The following is a 24,409-nucleotide window of genomic DNA, read 5'->3' on the forward strand; positions in this document are numbered from 1 at the left end:
CTTGCAGCGGCACCCGTGTTATTCTTCGACGTGTCCGTCGCGCTGTGTTTTTTCCGCCGGCTGCTCCATAAAGAAAGCGGTGGTGAGTGCCTTCACTTCACCTGTGGCGTCCGCACATACGTCGTGCACCAGCTGCGAGCGCAGTTGCCGCAGCAGGCTGCACGCCTCCTCCGTTTCTGCAGACAAGGTGGCCTTAAAAGCTGCCCTATCTGCGTCCGTGGCCTTTGAAGGCCGCAATCGCCTCATCCGCCATCGCCCGCCAGCATGATGGCGGGCATCTCCTGCAGGGGCCTGCTGTGCTATTATAACGCCAGAGGCTTGTCCCCCGCGCCACTTTCACTGGCGCGGTATTCCGGACGCCTACTGTAGAGATGAGCAAACTCGTTCACCCTTGAGAACTAGTTCCCCGCTGAACGTTCTTTTTTGGGAACCGTTCATTTCTACTCGTTCACCGTTCATTTGTGCTTGGTATATGGTTCTTATGAAAAACTGAAAACTAGTAGTGTAGGTGACTGAAGGATGGAGGGCACCAAGAGGGGGCACTTGCCTCCCCCCAGGAGTATAGAGTTTTTATTCATTACAGAACTAGAATTTTGGAACACGTTTTAGGAAGCCCAGAATCTACTCTGTAGGAATCAACATGGATTCCGGAAACAGCGACCGTGTGAGACCCAACTCGCTTTATTTGTTCATGAGACCCAGAAAATATTAGATACAGGCTCCCAGGTAGATGCGATTTCCTTGACTTCCGGAAGGTTCAAATGGCTCTGAGCACTATGGGACTTAACATCTGTGGTCATCAGTCCCCTAGAACTTAGAACTACTTAAACCTAACTAGCCTAAGGACATTACACACATCCATGCCCGAGGCAGGATTCGAACCTGCGACCGTAGCAGTCGCGCGGTTTCGGACTGAAGCGCCTAGAACCGCTAGACCACCGCGGCCGGCTACTTCCGGAAGGCGTTCGATACAGTTCCGCACTGTCGCCTGATAAACAAAGTAAGAGCCTACGGAATATCAGACCAGCTGTGTGGCTGGATTGAAGAATTTTTAGCAAACAGAACACAGCATGTTGTTATCAATGGATAGACGTCTACAGACGTTAAAGTAACCTCTGGCGTGCCACAGGGGAGTGTTATGGGACCATTACTTTTCACAATATATATAAATGACCTAGTAGATAGTGTCGCAAGTTCCCTACGGCTTTTCGTGGATGATGCTGTAGTATACAGAGAAGTTGCAGCATTAGAAAATTGTAGCGAAATGCAGGAAGATCTGCAGTCGATAGGCACTTGGTGCAGGGAGTGGCAACTGTCCCTTAACATAGACAAATGTAATGTATTGCGAATACATAGAAAGAAGGATTCTTTATTGTATGATTATATGATAGCGGAACAAACACTGGTAGCAGTTACTTCTGTAAAATATCTAGGGGTATGCGTGCGGAACGATTTGAAGTGGAATGATCATATAACATTAATTGTTCGTAAGGCGGGTACCAGGTTGAGATTCATTGGGAGAGTCCTTAGAAAATGTAGTCCATCAACAAAGGAGGTGGCTTGCAAAACACTCGTTCGACCTATATTGAGTATTGCTCATCAGTGTGGGATCTGTACCAGATCGGGTTGACGGAAGAGATAGAGAAGATCCAAAGAAGAGCTGCGCGTTTCGTCACAGGGTTATTTGGTAAGCGTGATAGCGTTACGGAGATGTTTAGCAAACTCAAGTGGCAGACTCTGCAAGAGAGGCGCTCTGCATCGCGGTCTAGCTTGCTCGCCAGGTTTCGAGAGGGTGCGTTTCTGGATGAGGTATCGAATATATTGCTTCCCCCTACTTATACCTCCAGAGGAGATCGCGAATGAAAATTAGAGAGATTCGAGCACGCACGGAGGCTTTCAGACAGTCGTTCTTCCCGCGAACCAGACGCGACTGGAACAGAAAAAGGAGGTAATGATAGTGGCACGTAAAGTGCCCTCCGCCACACACCGTTGGGTGGCTTGCGGAGTATAAATGTTGATGTAGATGTCGAACTCTTACACACTTTTACAAGTTATTTCTGTGATTATGCAGAACCTCTCGTTTAGCCAACCGTAGCCTTGTGTGGCTGATCGCAGAGAAATAATACAGGGTTGCGCACGGAAAACCGGCCCCGAGTACACACTGCTCGCCAATTACGGACGATGTGTTGCCCATTACGGGCAGATATAACAAACAGACAAAAATGTAATAATTAGGCAGTGAAGAAGTAACAAGTTAAGGCAAGCAACAATTGCGAAACAATCGATGACGATGTGTAGAGAGCTGGAGAAGAGAACATGAAAATCTCACGCGACGCGCATGGGCTATAGCTCATGTAGTCTTATACACCTATTGGTGGCTGTTTCTCAAGTTAATAGACCATAAGTGTCTTGTATAAAATTTTTCGTTTTGACTTCCACTACATAGCTATGCTACGTTGTAAACAATAATCGTTTACATCCTATATATGCTTCACGTCGTCTCTGAGTTCGTAGGCGAAGTAAAGACTTCATGGAACCATAAAATAAAATTTGGTTTTCTCATACTTGCGTCACACGCTTAGAAAAATGCAGCAATAATAATAATAATAAAGTTCGCAGTAATAAAGTTTTTGGTTTGAAAGCCGCTTCTGAACAAATGTTTTTGAGATAATAAGCAAATACGATTTTATGGCTGTCTATGTCTTTTCAAATGGAGATGCACCGCTTTTCCTACTGAGCCAAAAAGACCCACAACCCATTTTTTTTCAAGGAAAGCAAACTAGCAGGTAACGCAAATTGAAAACAACCAAAATCAAAAATAATTAGAGCCTTCCTAAATGTGATGTTTTGTATATGAAAGATACACGAAAATCGTTTTGTATGAATTTTCTTACACTAAAAATTAAGCAAATTATTGAAAGTTAGCTGCTAAATGAAGTCGATGAAACCAAAATATATATGAATAACAAAAAAAACTTGCCTTGTTATAAGTATGTCTTCTGCTGTTCATCGATATAATGAAGTGAGCTGATATGCCCTTTTGTTACTTGAAAAGACTTACCTATTACATACAACGTAATTTTTATGTAATTTACGTAACTAAAAATGGTTCAAATGGCTCTGAGCACTATGGGACTTAACATCTGTGAGCATCAGTCCCCTAGAACTTAGAACTACTTAAACCTAACTAATCTACGGACATCACACACATCCATGCCCGAGGCAGGATTCGAACCTGCGACCGTAGCAGTCGCGGGGTTCCGGACTGAGCGCCTTACCCGCGAGACCACCGCGACCGGCTTACGTAACTATAAAATACTTTTTGTTTACCGGTCGTGGACGCTGAATAGCCAGAACCAAGTGCAAGAACAGTTTGGAACACATGTAAAATAGGCGAGAGCAGTGAACGAAACGAACAACTGGACACTGAACTAACTAGAAGCAGTCGGCAGTGGAACTGAGACAGGTGGTCATACTAAGAATGACGAGTGCGGCGCGAGGGAGACCGAGACTGAGACTAGCGCGCGACTGAGGTTGGAACGAGAACTGTCGAAATGACCGCCGCGACCGAAGTGAACTACTGAACTATGAACCGATCGTTCCTCGTTCCCAGGAACTATAAGTAGACCGCCGCGACCGAAGTGAACTATGAACCTATCGTTTCTCGTTCCTGGGAACTATAAGTAGACCACCGCGACCGAAGTGAACTGTGAACCGATTGTTCCTCGTTCCCGCGAACTGTAAGTAGACTGCCACGACCGAAGTGAACTATTAACTGATTGTTCCTCATTCCCGGGAACTATAAGTAGACCACTGCGACCGAAGTGAACTATGAACCGATCTTTCCTCATTCCCGGGAACTATAAGTAGACCACCACGACTGAAGTGAACTATGAACCAATCGTTCCTCATTCCCGGGAACTATAAGTAGACCTCCGCAATCGAAGTGAACTATGAACCGATCGTTCCTCGTTCACGGGAACTATAAGTAGACTGCCATGACCGAAGTAAACTATGAACCAATCGTTCCTCGTTCCCGGCAACTATAAGTAGACCACCGCGACCGAAGTGAACTGTGAACCTATCGTTCCTCGTTCCCGGGAACTATAAGTAGACCGCCGCAACCGAAGTGAACTATGAACCGATCTTTCCTCGTTCCCGGGAACTATAAGTAGACCACCGCGACCGAAGTGAACTATGAACCGATCTTTCCTCGTTCCCGGGAACTATAAGTAGACCACCGCGACCGAAGTGTACTATGAACCGATCGTTCCTTGGAATTCGTTTCTCAGTCCTTTCGTTTATCTTGGTGAACCATTCCTTAGCAACTGTTCGTTTGCGAACTACCCATCTCTAGCCTACTGGGAGTGGGAGCTATCTTCTCCCCTCTTCGTTGCGCCTATGTTCCATGGTGGTTGCGGCGCCGTCGCCGTTTCTTCTCAGTTTACGCCTTGTCTCCAGCGCAGCCGTTGCTGGCAAAGGCCGGGCAGCCACACCGGTTTGCCATATGTGGTCCGCTGCAGCGAGCGCAAGTTGGTGCTTCCTCCCATTGCCTGTCAAAGGAGCGGGTGTCGTGCCCGCCGGCACACTTGACTCATCGCGGCGAGTTGTGGTAGTATTTAGCCACACGACCTTCAGCTTGCCACCTAAAGCACTGGAGCTTAGGGTCCATGCCTAGGGGGAGAGCTTCGACGGTCACAGCAAAGCCAAAGAGCTTCCGTATCCCGAAGACGTCGCTGCCATCTGTCGCAGTTTCCACTACGACAATGTAGTTCCTTCTCTAGATTGTCGCAGAGATCACAAAATGGTAGATATCAAAATAGACGACAGAGGGATTGAAAAACAATTAAAATCGCTCAAAAGAGGAAAGGCCGCTGGACCTGATTGGATACCAGTTCGATTTTACACAAAGTACGTGAAGGAACCTGCCCCCCTTCTTGCAGCGGTGTGCCGTAGGTCTCTAGAAGAGCGTAGCGTTCCAAAGGATTGGAAAAGGGCACAGGTCATCCCCGTTTCCAAGAAGGGACGTGAACAGATGTGCAGAACTATAGACCTATATCTGTAACGTTGATCAGCTGTAGAATTTTGCAACACGTATTATGTTCGAGTATAATGACTTTTCTGGAGACTAGAAATCTACTCTGTAGGAATCAGCATGAGTTTCGGAAAAGACGATCGTGTGAAACCCAGTTGTCGCTATTTGTCCACGTGACTCAGAGGGACATAAACACGGGTTCCCAGGTAGTTGCCGTGGTTCTTGACTTCCGCAAGGCGTTCGATATAGTTCCCCACAATCGTTTAATGAACAATGTAAGAGCATACGGACTATCAGACCAATTGTGTGATTGGATTGAAGCGTTCCTACATAGCAGAACGCAGCATGTCATTCTCAATGGACAGAATTCCGAAGTTAGAGTGATTTCAGGTGTGCTGCAGGGGAGTATCGTAGGACCGTTGCTATTCACAATATACATAAATTGTAAGTAGGCTGTTTATGCTTTCTTTATGTAAGTAGGCTGTTTAGGTTCTTATATTGGTAACGCCGCCGCTACGTAGCGCTCTCTGTATGAAAATGAAATCACTGTCTGTGCTGTGTGCAGTCTGTGGCTAGTTTGCATTGTTGTCTGCCATTGTAGAGGGGCAGCTGGATGTTAACAGCGCGTAGCGTTGCGCAGTTGGAGGTGAGCCGCCAGCAGTGGTGGATGTGGGGAGAGAGATGGCGGAGTTTCGAAATTTGTCATGAACTGCTATATTTATATATGATGATATCAAGGTAAATACATTGTTTGTTCTCTATTAATATCTTTCATTTGCTAACTATCCCTATCAGTAGTTAGTGCCTTCCATAGTTTGAATCTTTTATTTAGCTGGCAGTAGTGGCGCTCGCTGTATTGCAGTAGCTTGAGTAGCGAAGATTTTTGTGAGGTAAGTGATTTGTGAAAGGTATAGTTTAATGTTAGTCAGGGCCATTCTTTTGTAGGGAATTATTGAAAGTCAGATTGCGTTGCGCTAACAAAATATTGTGTGTCAGTTTAAGCACAGTCCTGTATAATTCTTCAAAGGGGACGTTTCAAAATGACCCTGTGGATGACATCGGAAGTACACTGAGGCTTTTTGCGGATGGTGCTGTGGTATATCGAGAGTTTCTAACAACGGAAAATTGTACTGAAATGCAGGAGGATCTGCAGCGAATTGACTCATGGTGCAGGGAATGGCAATTGAATCTCAATGTAGACAAGTGTAATGTGCTGCGAATACATAGAAAGAAAGATCCCTTATCATTTAGCTACAATATAGCAGGTCAGCACCTGGAAGCAGTGAATTCCATAAATTATCTGCGAGTACGCATTAGGAGTGATTTAAAACGGAATGATCGTCGGTAAAGCAGAGGCCAGACTGAGATTCATTGGAAGAATCCTAAGGAAATGCAATCCGAAAACAAAGGAAGTAGGTTACAGTACACTTGTTCGCCCATTCCGTTCAAATGGCTCTGAGCACTATGGGACTTAACATCTACGGTCATCAGTCCCCTAGAACTTAGAACTACTTAAACCTAACTAACCTAAGGACAGCACACAACACCCAGCCATCACGAGGCAGAGAAAATCCCTGACCCCGCCGGGAATCGAACCCGGGAACCCGGGCGTGGGAAGCGAGAACGCTACCGCACGACCACGAGATGCGGGCGCCCATTCCGTGAATACTGCTCAGCAGTGTGGGATCCGTACCAGATAGGGTTGATAGAAGAGATAGAGAAGATCCAACGGAGAGCAGCGCGCTTCGTTACAGGATCATTTAGTAATCGTGAAAGCGTTAGGGAGATGATAGATAAACTCCAGTGGAAGACTCTGCAGGAGAGACGCTCAGTAGCTCGGTACGGGCTTTTGTTGAAGTTTCGATAACATACCTTCACCGAGGATTCAAGCAGTATATTGCTCCCTCCTACATATATCTCGCGAAGAGACCTTGCGGATAAAATCATAGAAATTAGAGCCCACACAGAGGCATACCGACAATCCTTCCACGAACAATACGAGACTGGAATAGAAGGGAGAACCGATAGAGGTACTCAGGGTACCCTCCGCCACACTTCGTCAGCTGGCTTGCGGAGTATGGATGTAGATGTAGATATAGATGAACAGTAGCGACCTGTTCTTATTCGTCCTACTATACAACTTAATAGTTGCACCCCGGAGTCTGGCAAGTAACAGCTCCTCTTGGACTGTCTTCTCATCAAAGATCCAAGGCAGCCCACTGATCAGAGCCTTGGATAACTTCTCGCGCTGTTTCGGCGCGGTCGTCTTTTCCACAGTAGGTGGATCAACTATGTGGTCTGCCACATCGCTCTTCAGTGAGCGATGGTCTGCCACGCTCGCTGCCTGCAGCTGGACGATGGCGTCTGAGTCGAGGGACACTGCGCCTACTTCTTCCCTGCAGCAGTTGGCTATGATGTCATACATGTCTGCCCACGGCCCTCTACTGCACAGAAATTACAGAGCCGGCCGCTGTGGCAGAGAGGTTCTAGGCGCTTCAGTCCGTAACCGCGCTACTGCCACGGTCGCAGGTTCGAATCCTGCCTCGGGCATGGATCTGTGTGATGTTGTATTTGTTGTGGTCTTCAGTCCAGAGACTGGTTTGATGGAGCTCTCCATGCTACTCTATGCTGTGCAAGCTTCTTCATCTCCCAGTACCTACTGCAGCCTACGTCCTTCTGAATCTGCTTACTGTATTCATCTCTTGGTCCCCCTCTACGATTTTTACCCTCCACGCTGCCCTCCTGTACTAAACTGGTGATCCCTTGATGCCTCAGAACATGTCCTACCAAGCGACCCCTTCTTCTAGTCAATCTCCTCTTCTCCCCAATTCTAATCAATACATCCTCATTAGTTATGTGATCTACCCATCTAATCTTCAGCATTCTTCTGTAGCACCACATTTCGAAAGCTTCTGTTCTTTTCTTGTCTAAACTATTTATCGTCCATGTTTCACTTCCATACATGGCTACACTCTGTGGTGTCACCCCCAGACACCACACTTGCTAGGTGGTAGCCTTTAAATCAGCTGCGGTCCGTTAGTATACGTCGGACCCGCGTGTCGCTACTATCAGTGATTGCAGACTGAGCGCCGCCACACGGCAGGTCTACTCTAGAGAGACTTCCTAGCACTCGCCCCATTTGGACAGCCGACTTTGCTAGCGATGGTTCACTGTATACTTACGCTCTGATTTGCAGAGACGACAGTTTAACATAGCCTTCAACTACGTCTTTGGCTACGCGCCATATTCTTCAAGAATGTATTCGGAACAGATAATATTGTGACTCATATACCGTCAAGAGCGACGTTAATCATTAATAGATTAAAGTTAAGTATCAAACTAATTATGTCCACTTTCTGAATTCTAATTCCTTGTCATGTTCCATACCTCACGTCAGTATAGTTCTTCCCTCCTCACGCCAGCCTTTGATAGCTAAAACGTGTGCGTTTCGGCCTCCCCTCGTAAAACGGTGTACTACTTTAAGTGTCTCATTTCCTAATCTAATTCCCTCAGCATCAGCCGACTTTATTCGACTACATTCCATTATCATCGTTTTGCTTTTGTTGATGTTCATCTTATACCCTCCTTTCAAGACACTGTCCATTTCGTTCAACTGCTCTTCTAAGTCCTTTGCTGTCTCTGACAGAATTACAATGTCATCGGCGAACCTCAAAGTTTTTATTTCTTCTCCATGAATTTTAATACCTACTCCGAACTTTTCTTTTGTGTCCTTTATGTGTGTGATATCCTTCGGTAAATTAGGTTTAAGTAGTTTTAAGTCTAGGGGACTGATGACCTCAGATGTTAAGTCCCATAGCCTTTAGAGCCATTTGAACCATTTGAATGTACAGAAGGGGGACAGGTACATGACGTTCGTAGCGCTTACGTTCCGCATTCCGGGTGGGCTGCGGCGTCGAAAGCTTCTTCTCTATGTCTGCCTTCTTGTGGAGGTATCAGCCCACTCTGTGGCGCGAAAACAAGACAGTTTTGCTGCGTCGTGATAACGACACACCACACTTCGCTTTGTATTTTAAACATAGCTGCACAACAGCAACGGTTCCACGTAATAAAATTATAAACAGCCGACCAGTTGCAATGGATAAAGAATTCTTTTCCTAGGTTTCAAAAAATTTAAATTTGTCTTCTTCTGAAGGTGGCCTAAGGACAATGAACATCATAGCTTACATTAGAAAGGTGTGAAACTTAAGTCAAGATTAGATTTTAACACAAATTAGAGAGCTCTCGCATTACAGAAATATGAGAACGACGACTGGTACTTACAATTTTACATTGGTATGGACTGATGTATCGTCGCCGTTTTTACAAACGTCTGCATAGATCCATTTGTCAAAATTAAAATATAGCCCTAGAAATAAGGTTTGTCACATAAATATAAATTAGTACATGGATGTTGCAGAGCTCACAACCGACTGAGTGTAATCGGCCAGCGTAGTTACTCTGCGGCCAGGGCAGGTGGCGCTCATGGCGCGAACCATGTGCCGATTGGCGTACAAAAGCAACGTGTAAATTATCAGTATTAATAACGTCCTTAGATAAAGTAACAATAAAAAGAAGGAAAGCGTTTAACACTCCCGTTATAACAGTATGGGAGCCTTGGTACAATTAATGTAGTTATACATGAAAAAGGCAGGTGGCGCTTACGCCGAGAGTTACGTACAGTGGCATATACAGCCAGAATATAAAAATTACATTACCCCCCCCCCCCCCCCCCCACAAATTCTATCAGTCCCTGCAGATCCTTGAGCGTCATGCACTCCGCCTCGCCTTCCGTATCCGCCTCCCGTCCCCCACGCAGATCCTCTATGATCTCATTCCTTTCCCCCATCTGCTCCTATTCCTCGAACATATCCGCATCCTCTACACCTCCCGCCGTCTTGAACCCCCTCACCCCCTGGTTGCTCCTCTCCTCTCCCATCCCCACCCCCTGCCACGTCTTCACCGTTGTGTCCCCCCTACCCTCCATCTCTACACCCTCCATCTCCTTTCCCAAGGTGGCTTCCGTCAACTCCCCCTTCCGGATGATGCCCTCTCTCCCTCCATTTATCCTTCCTATCAACTCTGATCCTCAATCCCCCTCCTTTCCTCTGTCCTTTCCCTGGGCTCCCTCTTCCCCCCCCCCCCTTCCGTCCTGTTTTCTCCCCACTAAACCTCTCCCTACCTTCCTTCTCCCCCCCAGTCCTTTTGTATTCCCCTCCTCTGCCTACCCCACTCCCTGCCGCGTCTGCCCCCCACCCATCTTATGGGTCCTCATCCTCCTTCAGCTCCTTTCCCGGTTCCCCCCTTCGCTTTTACTCTCCTTTCCCCCCTTTTTTGTTTTCCCATCTTCTGTCCAGTTTCCCCCCACCTGCTCTCGACTGTGGTGTCACATTTGCCAACTTTTTAGTGCAATGTTCCAGTGACTATTCAGTGTTGTTTGTCTTTCTCGTGTTGCGAACAGAAACCATGCTGTCGCTAAGTGTGAATTTTATGTCCTTTGCGAACAGAATCCAGACTGTCGCCGTGTTTTTTAATTGTCTATTGTTTTCCCTGTCTGCTTCGTATGCATTTTTATTAGCGTCATCATCCCTGTGTTGTTGTTTTAAGTTCCACGATTTTTTTTCGCCTTGTTACTCTCTAAGTCTCCGATTTTATCGCCTGTTTTTTATTATCTGTTCTCTTGATCTTTGTCACAAAATCTGTCGGCTGAAGAGCGGCGTACTAAGCTGCTGCCAGCCCGCCCCCTTCGGGGGGAATTGAAATTCAATAAAGGGAAAAAAAAATTACATTACTATATTAGTAAAGCCCACACACGGTATATATGTCAGAACCTCAAACTTGACAATAATGGCTCTTAAGACAGAATTACGAACCCTGGTCCACAATCCAGTTAATACACATTCGCAGGGAACCAAAGTTTTAGAGCCAGACAAAATCACATAAGGGCCGATGTAGACGCAGCCATACATCGTGAGAAAACCACATTACATAAATGGTAGTGAGCTTAAAGATTTGAAAGTGCATCATTGCTTCCTGAGAAAATAGACCACTGAGGTTACCAGCATTAATGTTATACCATAAACAGTACAGGTTTAAAACCTTCGAAAAATTGTCTACAGGCAAGGTTCAACTGGTCGTTCAGTATATTACCGTCTTTGAGCTCAAGATGTTTAAAATTTTGTAACTCTTCCCACAGATCTAGTCTACGCCCTTTGACTTGTCTGTGTAGGTTCAAATGGTTCAAATGGCTCTGAGCACTATGGGACTCAACTGCTGAGGTCATTAGTCCCCTAGAACTTAGAACTAGTTAAACCTAACTAACCTAAGGACATCACAAACATCCATGCCCGAGGCAGGATTCGAACCTGCGACCGTAGCGGTCTTGCGGTTCCAGACTGCAGCGCCTTTAACCGCACGGCCACTTCGGCCGGCTTGTCTGTGTAGGATAACCGTGTCTTCTAGCTGTTTAGGCGTATGGCCGGCTATCAAGAGGTGTTCAGCAAAAGTGTTCTTTATATCTTGTTTTCACAGCTATGCCTGTTTGACCAATATAATATGTCCGTACACGGCCTCGCAGCTCTTTTTGCCAAGCACAGGTAGCGCTCTGCACCAGTTACGAGCACGCCTCCGCTGTTCGAGCGCAACAGTACCCTTCCTTAGTGTCGTAGACTTTGGGCACCTGGGGGACGTGGGAAGGGCCACGTCCCGAGCTCTGCTTACCCAAACAGGCAGACAAAGCGAAAGCACTAAAGTTAAGATCTTCTGGCTTATTAGGCCGCGTCATATTTCCTCTAATATAATCGACGTTTCGACCCCTCTGCTGGGATCATCCTGAAGAAGATCCAAACAGGTGGGTCCAAACGTCGATTATTTTAGAGGAAATATGACGCGGCCTAATAACCCAGAAGATTTTATATATATGAAGATGGTGTCTGTTCTCTTCGACATGTCCGAGAACATATATATATATATATATATATATATATATATATATATATATATATATATATATAGGGTCGTCAGAATATGTGTGAAATGCTTGTAGAGATGTTACAGGGCAGGTTGTACTGAGACATAAATGTTAAGAAAAAAATTCGATACGTTGCTCCGTTTCCGAGTTATTTAGCATAGAATTTAACGTCGCGCGCTCACACTCAAGCGGCCTGCCAGGGGCGGTGTTGCCCAACGAGTGCTTTGTCTCGTTAGCTGAAACTTGAATTTACGCGCGCGACGACCTGATTGGCTAACTTCAATGCTAAATAACTCGGAAACGGCGCAACGTATCGAATTTTTTTCGTGACAACCATATCTCGGTACAACCCGCCCTGCAATATCCCTACAAGCGTTTCAGACTTTTCTGACCGCACTGACCACACTGCATATAGTTAAGGCTCACCGGCCATTTGACCATCTTCTGTGCGGGCGGATGCACACACATTGCCCGAACTCTTACGGGAATCGGTAAAGCCGCGAGTAATGAGTGCAATGGGTAGGAGCACTACGTATACAGTGTGGGACAATAAGTTGGAAATATGGGTCTCACGGGAGGCGTGCCAGAGATAAGTCCCCGCAGTCGCACTATTTTCTGTGTCCTCGGTGGCTCAGAAGTCTGCTTTCGGCTGCGGTGGGGCGAGGACGTCCGCTGCGGCCCGCCGTGCGCGACCGTGAGCGCTTGCTTGTGTTTACCTTCTCGCGGCGCGAGTTGTATTTGTTCCAAGTTCTGTGCGACTATGGCACACACATGGCGCCACGATACGATCAAAATTACTTTCCAACCAGATCACGCGCGTCCTCGAACCTATGAAATAGAACAGTTCATACGCGGCCATCTACGTTTAGATCCGGCGACTGTCGTCGGAATACATTTTTCTATAACGGCGAGCGTGGTTTATGTTAAAATGACCAGTGCAGAGGTCCGCGCGACAGTGGTTTCTAAATACTCGAGCTCTCTCAGATTCAAACATTCTGACGGGCATATCGGTGCAGTGACGGTGGATCATGCAGGCATGGGCCTAAGGACTGTAAGGGTTTTTGAGCTCCCCTTCGAGGTCCCAGAGGAAGTTGTCAAGGACGCCTTCCGACCATATGGCAATGTTATCAGCCACGTTGCAGAAAAGTGGCAAACTTTCTCGACGTATAAGGTCTACAATAGTGTGCGCAAAATTAAACTTGAGCTCAAGAAACATGTGCCGTCCTATTTGAACATCGGTGGCTGTCGTGCAATCATCATGTACGACCGTCAACCGCGTACCTGTTCCGGATGTGGGCAGGAAGGCCATGTTCGATCGAGCTGCTTACAACGTAGAATTACGCAGATACCAGTGGGAGACTCCGTTTCCCCGACGGGGACGACAATCCTGCCCCTCACGTACGCTCAGACGAGGATGCGCACCATAGTTGAGGACGAAGTAAGAAGTACCAAGGAAGGAAGAGGAAGGACCCTTGGTGCCAACCCATATGTCGCCCCCTCCACAGCAACAACAGCAGCAACAGTCCCACGGACTCCAGACGAAACATAACATTCAGAACGCGATGGACGTGGACGCGAACATTGTCCCGACCGCGGCTTTTCTAGCGGAAGGTGATACGACGCTGGATTGCCTCCCACATCCGGATACGGATGGCCACGTTCGAAAGCAACGTTCGCCTCGACGACGCAAGCGACGTCGGCGGACCCCTTCTGACGATTGCCTCCTACACACGGCCGGTCACGAAGGTGACATCTCATCAGACGGCATGGATGCTGCGCCTGCTCAGGATCTAAGTGATGTAGACGGTTCACTTGCCCATACTACGAGTGCCCAGTTACTTCTTGCATCACAAACGCGGCAGGTCGCGTCGATGGATGGCGCTCCGTCTACCTCTATCAAAGACGACGCACGTGAGAGAGATTTAGGTGCCGATCAGCTACAAAGCATCGTGTTGCACCCACTGTGGTCGGACGATGTTGAGGAACTTCTTGAAGAGGGCACAGGTGACAGGGGAGGGGGCGGCATTGGGGATGCCACTCCTAGCGTGAAAGACTCATAATTTGTAACGGATTTGGTGGGTCCGGCACCTCTTGCGGTTAGCTTTAATTGCCATGGCGTCTACCCTAGGTGAAGAGGCTAGGCAGCACACCTTTCGCCTTGCCACAATCAATATCAACGCGATAAGGGCACCACGCAAACTGACAATGCTACAACGCATGTTTGATGCGGCGGACATCGATGTGGCCCTCTTACAGAAAGTATGTGTCGTTAGTTTCCCTGACTTCTAAGGATATACCGCCCACATCTCCCACGCCTCTTCTGCCGATTGTGGTGTGGCTGTTCTGCTACGGGACGGTTTGGCGGCAACGGACGTACTGTACTTACCGAGTGCTAGAGCCATGGCAGTAACTGTTAACGGTGTTCGACTCATCAATGTATATGCCCCTTCAGGATCAGGGAGACGGAGAGATCGGGTCCGCTTTTTTCGGAAGATATTACGCGTCTATTTATGGGCCGCTTAGACGATATGGTGATCGGAGGAGATTTTGACTGTACATTATCTCCGTCTGATCAGCAGCCACATCACGTCCCGTGTGCGGAACTGGAAATGCTAGTGCGTGACTTCCACCTGATTGACACGTGGCGCCACATCCATGGCCCAGCTCCTGGTAACACCCATTATACAAGCCATTCATCAAGTCGGTTAGACAGGATTTACTCACAAGCACCCTTTCGACGGCGACGAGAGGAGCAGAGCTCTGGCCCACTGCATTCACCGACCACACAGCCTATATTTGCACCATTGCCCTCCAACCTGCACGTGTGTGGCGCAGTAGGCCCCCCTGGAAACTGAACGTCGGCCATCTGGACGAGCCGGCATGTAAAGGTGCTATCGAAGAGTCGTGGAACGCGTCCTTACAGCGTCGTGGTTGTTACCGATCGACCCTCAGTTGGTGGATTGAATGTGCGAAGCCTTCTCTTAGGCGCACCTTCATGGCTTACGGCCGGGAAGCAGCGGCATGGAGAAGGAGCACGGAAAACTTTAACTACACCGTCCTACGGGAATATCTTGCTATGGAGCCCTCACCTGACAGGCAGATCACAGTCAATCACGCGAAAGCGCAGCTCGTCTCCTTAGCACGCCGTCATTTACAAGGCGCTGTTATACGGTCGCGTGCTCCAGACATGATACAATCAGAAAGGCCATCTATGCACCACGTGCTCCTAGAACGCAGGAGGCGCCGTAGGACACTGGTAACCGACATGATAACGGACGACGGTCGACACGTGGTAGAACAAGCAGATATAGCAGCAGCCTTCTATGGGCATTACGCTCAACTTTATTCAGCAGTGCTCCCTGATATGGCGACGGTAGACACCGTTTCAGCACATGTCCACGTGTAACGACAACTGTACATATAATAATTTTTTTCTTTATGAATTTAGATAGATTAATGTAAGCAATGTTTTGAACTTTTTTTCGGTTCGTATCGTTATGTTAAAGAGACTGTAAGCAACTTTTGAAATGAATATTATTATTTATGTTAGATTTCAAATAATGTGGTAATCAAAGGAAAGTGTATTTAATGTTAAAACTATTGTAAGATGTGAAAATTGTAATTTATACACTTGGTCCATACGTAGGTAATGCATTGGGATATGTGTAGTAGAAAACCTGTGGTGAATACCCTAACTGTAGGGGAGCGGGAAAAGGTGGAGGCAGGCGAGGCGGGAAAACGCACACTGGCGCGGTTCGGCACAACGGGCTCAGTATTACAGTCGGAGGCGAGCAACAGTCGGAGTTGGGCATCAGTCCGAGGAACACGTACTGTACCGAGGAGGCTACCCAGGAAAAGTGGATTCCATTGAGCCTCGGATGAACCGATTCCGACGACTACTTGGCATGGCTATATTCTGAGGCACAAAATTGGAAAGATTACGACGCTAAGAAGATGGAAAGTGCCAATGCAGTGTGAGCCTTAGCCGTGCTTGTATGTGTGCCGTGCTGCCCGTTATCTCGCTGCCCGCCAACCGCCGCACCGACTTGCACAGGTCAAACATTTATTTCATCTTTAGAAGTGTATCTGTGTGGACCAGTGTCGAAACTGTTTCTAACTGTTCAATAATAACGTGACTTTTACCAGAATTGCCTTAGCCATTACTTATCCTGATCACTGACCTAGACAGGATCCTTACCTCGTATTGTGCAACACGAGTATCCTGAACTGAAAGTTTAAAATTAGTGTTAATAAGAATTATCAGCAGGCAAACCTATGCTATAAAGAAGTCTAAAGTTCTGTGTGTTATTGCAAATGTTGGTAAAGAACAAAAGTATGACTAAATTGGAAGAGAGTTTTTTTTTTGAATTGAGTTAGCGATGTTATTTAATTAATTTGAGACAGAAATAATGACAGTTAAATTATTCAGAAGTAAGATAAAAGAGTAGTTATTCATAGATTGATAATTTTGAGTGTTAATTTGCCTTCAGTACTTAATAGTTTCAGTTTAACGACCATAACAGTTTCAGGGCCCCCCCCCCCCCCTTTCTATTGTCCATTCTTTCAAACCTTGAAATGTGCTGATCAGATTTGACCAGTAAAGTTAAGTTCTATATTAAACCTAAGGGTATTAGTGTTGTTTTCCAATTTTAATAGTGAAATTGTATGTGTGCTTTCAAAACTGCCCATTCTAGGACAATCTATGCCCGATTTCAGTCTGATCAATATACAAAATGCAGTTCGTAGTAATTTATCTCGTCCAAATTAGTACAAAAAGAGAAAACTTTAGTTCAGTGGATTTTTCTGGTTCCAAACTTTGCCATATAACGCATCATTACTACGTGTTACTATGCTTGTACATGCACTCACTTGTACAACGAAAAACGCACTCATTGCCTAAGTAGGCTGGCGACCGAATTATTAATTATAGGTAGCATCTACTGTGTGTACTTCTCGTCCATGCGAAGGAGTAATTATACTTTACATTTGCTTGATGCATCACTGTGGTTATTGACTGAGTATAAGTCCGATCTGGCTTCTATTAGGTACACGCGGTCAACTAATGTACTAAAATCCTTGCTTATAAGGTGAAGCCCGTGAACTTATTACAGTACAGGCTTTATAGAGCTAACGTACGTCCGAGAGCGGGCGGTAGCGTTACACACGGTACAGTTCCACCAGACATGGTACCGACTTTACTGGGAGAAGTGACAGAAGAGGAAGTGCTCGACGCCATGGGTAAAGGTGCTCCCCATAAATCACCAGGAATCGATGAATTACCATTAGAGTTCTATCGAGTCTTTAAACAACTGTTGCTACCGTGTTTGATTGAAATTTGCCAGGAATTGATGTCCCCGGGTATAACATTGCCTGCACCATTTTTGGAAGGTCTGATTGTCCCCATCCATAAGCCGAAGGGACGGAATCATGTCCACGATTATCGTCCCTTAACGTTATTGAACAGCGACTTAAAGATATTTTCGAGGCTGCTATCAGAACGTATTCGCGGCACACTATTGCACGTCTTGTCCAGCGATCAGACGTCCTTGGGGGGACCCAACGACATCAGAACTGCGTTATGTCGTTACAGTGATCTCATCTCCCTTGCACGGGTGAGACGTTTGCCGGCAGCCCTCGCGTCTATCGACTTTATCCAGGCTTTTGACCGTGTGGGCCACACTTTCCTCACGGCCGTTCTATGGCGCATGGAATATCCCGACCCCTTTATCACAGTGTTGACACGCCTACTACATGGTGCAACTTCTCGAGTTCTTGTTAATGGAAGACTGACGGCACCCATGCCGATCCGCCGATCGGTACGACAGGGATGTCCATTGTCAACATTGTTATTTGCATTGGCCTTAGAACCCTTGTTGTGCGGTCTCCGAGATAGGCTCACTGGGATACAGTTCGGCGGCTCCATCTATCGTTGCACCGCATGTGCGGATGATTTGATGATCGTCATACGTGGAGCTGACGACATGGCCGCGGCTTGGGACTGGATTGCAACCTACGGTACAGCTTCTGGTAGCCAAATCAACGTTGACAAGACCGTCGACTTGAGCATCGGGATTGGGCTACCGCAGGAACACATTGTCCCCTTACGCTTCAGTGATACTGTACGCTGCTTGGGCTTAGATTTCATGAACGACATGCGACGCGCGACGACGCTCAATTATCGACGCCTTCTTAACCAAATTAGGGCCGGAATTTCAAATCAGCGCTTGCGATCCCTCAACATCTTTCAACGGGCGTATTATGCCAATGTATACCTTGCGTCCCGCATACCGCATGTCGCCCAAACGCTACCCATTCCGAAGCCCTTGGCTCGTAGCATTATGGCAGCGCTGGGATACTTCGTCACCGCTATAAGAGATACGTATCTCTTACCCTCCTCAAGGAAAAAGGTGGTCTCGGCCTAGTTAACGTCCATGATAGGGCCATGGCCCTCTATGTTAGCTCACACATATGTCTGCTGCGCCGTTGTTCTACGAGCCTCACGAGTCTTCTTCTGACGGCGCTACGACCTGCTTCACTAAGAGCGCCGGTGCCACTACAGGACATCCCAGCGCCCCTCTTTTATATAGGACGTTTCTATTTAGAACAAGGTTATAGCAGTGTCGCGCTCACGACACCACAAATGGCCATAACTCGACGCCTATATCAGGACATGCTGTAGCGCCACCCCCTAAATGTGGTCGAACTAAAATATCATGACGTACGGTGGCGCGTGGTGTGGAAGACTGTACACGATGCCATGCTTGATTCCGATGTTATTTCCCAATGGTACGTAGTCGTTAATGGGAAGCTGGTGACGCAGGAACGTCTCTACAATATCCACATGGCAGAATCTCCCAATTGTGTGGGCTGTAATACAGTAGATTCTGACGAGCACCGCCTCAGCTGTGGAGAGGCGGAGCCGGTTTGGCACCTAGTGCGGCAGATGCTGGCTTATCTCTTGCGAGTTAGACCGGAGCATATATCTGCCTGCACGTTATTGTTTCCGGATGAGACATTTTACCCCAAGACTCGAACTAACTCTGCCACCTGGATACGTGGACATGCAGTCCATTACCTCTGTCGTGACGGACACAAGAATTTCCTTGACTTCTGGCTCTATTTGCAAGAAAGACATCATGCTATTTCCGGGCATACCAGATATCGACAATGCTTCGCAAACTACCTGTGGAGTGCCTTTCACAGCCCGCCGTGCAGCTGGAATGTTCCAGGCAGTGGCAGATGAGGTCAGAACGAACTGCAAACAAGCATATATTGAATCTTTCTCAGTGGGCGCAGTCGCTGGGAAGCCTCACTACGACGTGGTAGATTTCTTTTCATGTTATTTATGTTTCATATCTTCGATGGCGTCTTCATTCTGTTTTAGTTTTCCAGGCTTGATCAACTATGACTGTTCGCACATTGATATCTATATAAATAAAAAAAAAGATTAAAAAAAAGTGGGCAGGAGACCTGCGTTCGAATCCAAATAAATACACAAGAACAAAATAAGAACAAAATGAACAACAAATAAAATATAATAAAGTATTATACCCTTTCCTTTCTCCTTTTATTTTTTTTTTTATACAAAGTTCAGAGGCATATTTAATTTTTGTTCGTTGGCGGAACCTGAAGTGGTGACGAACGGCCGTCCTAGTTAGCTTTAGGATGAAAGTGGCGGTGACACTAGCTTTGTTTTTGTTTTTAGGCTAGATAGGTTTCTTTTAGGGTAGTATGGGTGACAGGGGCCAACGCCTGAAGTGGAAGAGGTAATTTTCTTTCTTTATTAAGAAAAACAAAACAAAAAAAATGGATAGAGCGTCTGCCATGTAGGCAGAAGATCCCGGGTTCGATTCCCGGTCTGGGCAAACATTTTCAACTGTCCCACTTGACGTATATCAACGCCTGGATGCAGCTAAGGGTATTCATTTCATTGTATTGATTTAATTGTAACTCCAGAAGATTTTAACTTCAGTGACAACGGCCACGAAAGCCTGCAGGCTTACATAAAGTGAAGGAAGCTGACGTTATTGCACGTGCAACAGCACACTCACTCATCATTCTTCACAACAAAAGCACTGATATGCGAGCACACCTGAGGATAACAGCTAGTTACTTATAGTTTCAAATGTTAGTAAAAATATCGTATATCTGTATTTTTAGTGTAAAATGCGACGCAGTGCTTTCCAAATTGTAATTATTGCCAGTCGTTGCAAAAAAACTAACGTTATAATATATTTCAATTATTATTATTATTTTAATTCAGCTGTGAAGATGGCCAGAAACGCAAACATGTTTGAACTGAAAGGAAAATGTATGACATTCTCAGAGCTTATAGATGCAAGCGATACATAATTTATCGTAAAAATGAAAAAGTATTCCGCGATATAAAAATAAAGTAACGCAAGTGCTGTCACATTGTTTTACATCTACAGATAAAGTACATCTTTTGAAATAGAAAAGATGTGGTATGCTTCCAATAGCAGAGGATCTAAGCGTCTTCTTTGTTGCTGCTAATGGGCGATTCTTGGATTTACTTGAGAATTTTCAAAGTAATACACATCTGATAGTTCAACCGTATCCCTCAGTGAAAGAGCAAGAGGGATTCCGCAGGAATTGGTTTACTGATTTTTTTCGGCGAGACATTGAAAGAATGCACGTGACTAAGCAGTGCCCGTATGAGCGTAATGGAGATACCAGTTATGTCCAGTGCGCTCTGTGTGTTCCTGGTTGAATATTATTTAAACGCCTACGGATGGAGGCGCCTCTTTGTTTCTTTTCGTTTCACTAGATGGTGCTTGAACTCGTATATGGCTTGCTCTTCACCATGACTTTGCGTGGTCCCTTGTAATCGGTGCAGATTTACACTGCAGGGGTTAGACATTTTCCTAATTAGTGAACTGAAGTTACGATGTATTTTGAATGTTAATTTTGTCGTCCATCTTTTCTGAGTCTTTCGCAGGTTAACACTGTAAGCATTGATTTTGTCCATATTCAGTCTTGATTCTCGGCAATTTTATTCTACGTTAAATATACTGTTATTCTGTTGTGACGGAGTGTTGGTTAAGAGTACCCTGTGACTCTTTGATCATGTACCCAGTGGTGATCCATTACAGATCGACTTCAGGCTGGTGTACTAGAAAAGGCCTTGTTTACTGTGCGTTGTATGTGCGTCGATACTTTACTTCCTATTTACAGTTTTTACTTTCGCACAATCTTATGAACGCTCAGTCATTACTGCTGGTGTTAAGTTTATTTTATTTACTGATTTTACGGACGACATGACATGCATGCATTTCTGTGGCAGCGTAGCCTTACCGATTATGCTTGTCTCTGATACACCGCTGCATAGTTGGATTAACACAGGACATGTTAACTGTTTTACTAAAGCGTATCTGGAAATTTTGACAAGTTACATTACATTTTTTCTGTCAGTGTATGATTTAACGTATGATACGCCATATACGTTTATGATTATGTGTTTATTTCTGTCCTTCGTATTACTTTGTGATCTGAGAATAAATTATAAATGTAAAATTCGTCCCAATATACGTTGCTTTTACCTACATTGTAATTGTTTTTTAAACTTTCTTCCATTCATACACAGTAATTTATGCCAACCTGCGTCAATACCTACTCTCACATCGTAACCATTTATGAAAGTAAGTCGTATTATTTCTGTATTTCGTATCAGCCACGTTGTTATAATTCACGTCTCAATTAAACACATTTAAGAGATTATCCTTGTTCACAAGAAATGCAACTGCTAAGTATCTAGCGTAAATAGACCCGAAAAATGACATAAAGTAGAGTAAAACTGCGCAAGGAACCATCCACTACAATGTTGTGCTGTGTTGCTTCAATCCACGTTTTCAAAATCACACGACAAGTGTTTGTACTAAACAGTCGAGTACGTTCCAGCAGGAAAGCAAGTGTGTTCCTTTTGTCCCCAGCCATGCAGACCTCGCTAACCAATTCTCTGCACCAGAAAATAGTATTCGCTGGCTAATCTCAGAGTTTAAGCTAGATACTCTTTTGCAGTCCTAGTCGAAAGATGAAACTACATGCCATAGACTAAATGTACATCCTTTGAGACATGAAAGCGCTTACTGATCTGCACATGAATACACGGTACTAAAGATGTCCATAGCAGATGGTGCTCAAACTTTGTTTCAAATGTATCTTTGCTGTCATGCATTTAATTTCATTGGGTTGAAAGTACCGTCTGTTCTGGTGAATGTAAGAAAACTGTACTGTTAGCAATAATACAAACTTACTGACTACGAGAAAAATCAGAAATTTTAATAACTAACTGAAATGCCCTGCCTGAAAAAGTATATCACCGTTGATATTTTAATCGTATCACATGTAAATTATAAATTTGTTACCTGTTCACGCAAAGAATATTCGAACTACAAACCACACAATGCACAATGTGTATTTTAAACAGTAGAGACATCCACAGAACTTCTGTGCTACTAAATCTCATAACTGCAGTGATAATTGTCAATTAAAATTCTGTTACTGAGAAACTTGGGAGAGCACAATTCTATATGTGAATTTTGAGATGAAGACACGAATTCTGATTAATAAAAAAAATAAAATAACGGTATCAACCAAACTTTACATCACTAAGATCAAATATTTGACACTTGAAATATTAAAATGTCACCTTACATTAATAGTGGAAAAACCTGAACAAATTCTCTTTACATACTTACAAACACGTATGCTATTCATATTTTAAGAAAAATCAGTAAATCACATGTTGTTATATGATCATAAAAATCTCCAATTATAAATCCCTGGCCACATTAATTACTATTCTCGGATGTCTCAGCAAATGTGCTATTACAGTACGTTTTGAAGTCCTCTTGTAATCCCTGACACAGTACTCGTTAAAGCCTGTGCTATGGTAAGTGAGCGGGATTCACCTTATGAGAAAGGATTTTCGTATAGATATCGACCGCGTGTACCTTAATGGTGGCAAATCACACTTACATCCACTCTGTAATAACAATGATACGTGAAGTAAGTTGGAAATGCAATCACACGTCGGGATGGATCAAAAGAAATCCAGAAGATGCAACCAATGTGACAATAATATGGTCGCCAGCCTAATTTGGCATTAACTGAGTTTGTTCCCTGTACAAGTTGGTACATATTCATGCAAAACAACAAGGTGTGACACTGCATAATATGCTAGAATTTTAGAACCAGAAAATCTATTGAACTGATAGTTTCACATTCTGTACTTATATGGAAAATCATGAATACATAACATCACACTATAATGTTTACTACAAAACTTTGTACTGTCTATTAATCTGATTAAAACTGGGCATAGGTTACCCTAGAAATTGTTTTCGTGCCACACACAAAATGTCAGTTTTGATAAAGATAAAACACTGATAAATTTTGAGTTTTATATTGACTTTAAAATTTGCTGGTCACACCAATTTAGATCACTTCAGAATTCAAATGAATGAGGGGGGACCCTGAAACTGTTATAATCGCAGTATTTAAAAAAATTGATTACTGAATTTATTATTCATTCAAGATTTCCAGTTTATAAGTTACTAATCTTTTCATCTTATTTACTGCTCATTTAAATGCCTTTAAATCTGTCTCGAAATAATAAACTTCATTACTATGTCAATACTAAAGTTATCTTTCGACTTCGTTAGACCTTCGCTATTCATTTAGTGGTTCATTAACAAAACATTTCCTTAAACACCATTCTAATACAGCTAGTTCTGCAAATAATTATTATTAACACAATTTTTAATTTTCATTTCGGGACACTAGGACTGCACAATGTTTGGAAAGGACCCTGTCTAGGTTAATTGTGAGGATAATTAAATGATGGAAAAGCTCTGATAAAATTTTGGTTATTAATGCACCAAACAAACACAGTTCACTCTCTGATCCACACGAATACAGTACTAAAAACTTCAACCTACTTGTATCGATGCGGCGGTTGGCGAGCGGCAAGATGGCGAGACACAGAGCACACATACAACCACAGCTATGGCTCTTGATGTATCGGCGCTTTAATACTTCTTAGCGTCGCAATACTTTTCCATTTAGTGCCTATGGAATTTTGCCATGCTGTGTGGGCGTTGGAACGGCATACCCGAGGCTCAGTGAGGCTATGTCTTCCAGGAGGGCCTCCTCGCTCCAGCAGGTGTTGCTCAGAACAATGCCAAACTCCAACTATTACTGCTGAGCCCGTTGCGCCGTGCAGTGCCCGTGCGCATTTTCCCGCGCTCGCCTGCCATCCACCTTTTACCGCTCCTTGACAGACCGGGTATACACCCGAGGTTTCGCATTCTACATATCCTAACACATTGCCTACGTATGGACCAGACGCACACTTACAATTTTAAACATCTTACAACAGTTTCAAC

Source organism: Schistocerca serialis, chromosome 9, assembly GCF_023864345.2.
Source record: "Schistocerca serialis cubense isolate TAMUIC-IGC-003099 chromosome 9, iqSchSeri2.2, whole genome shotgun sequence".
In the NCBI taxonomy this organism is placed as follows: Eukaryota; Metazoa; Arthropoda; class Insecta; order Orthoptera; family Acrididae; genus Schistocerca; species Schistocerca serialis.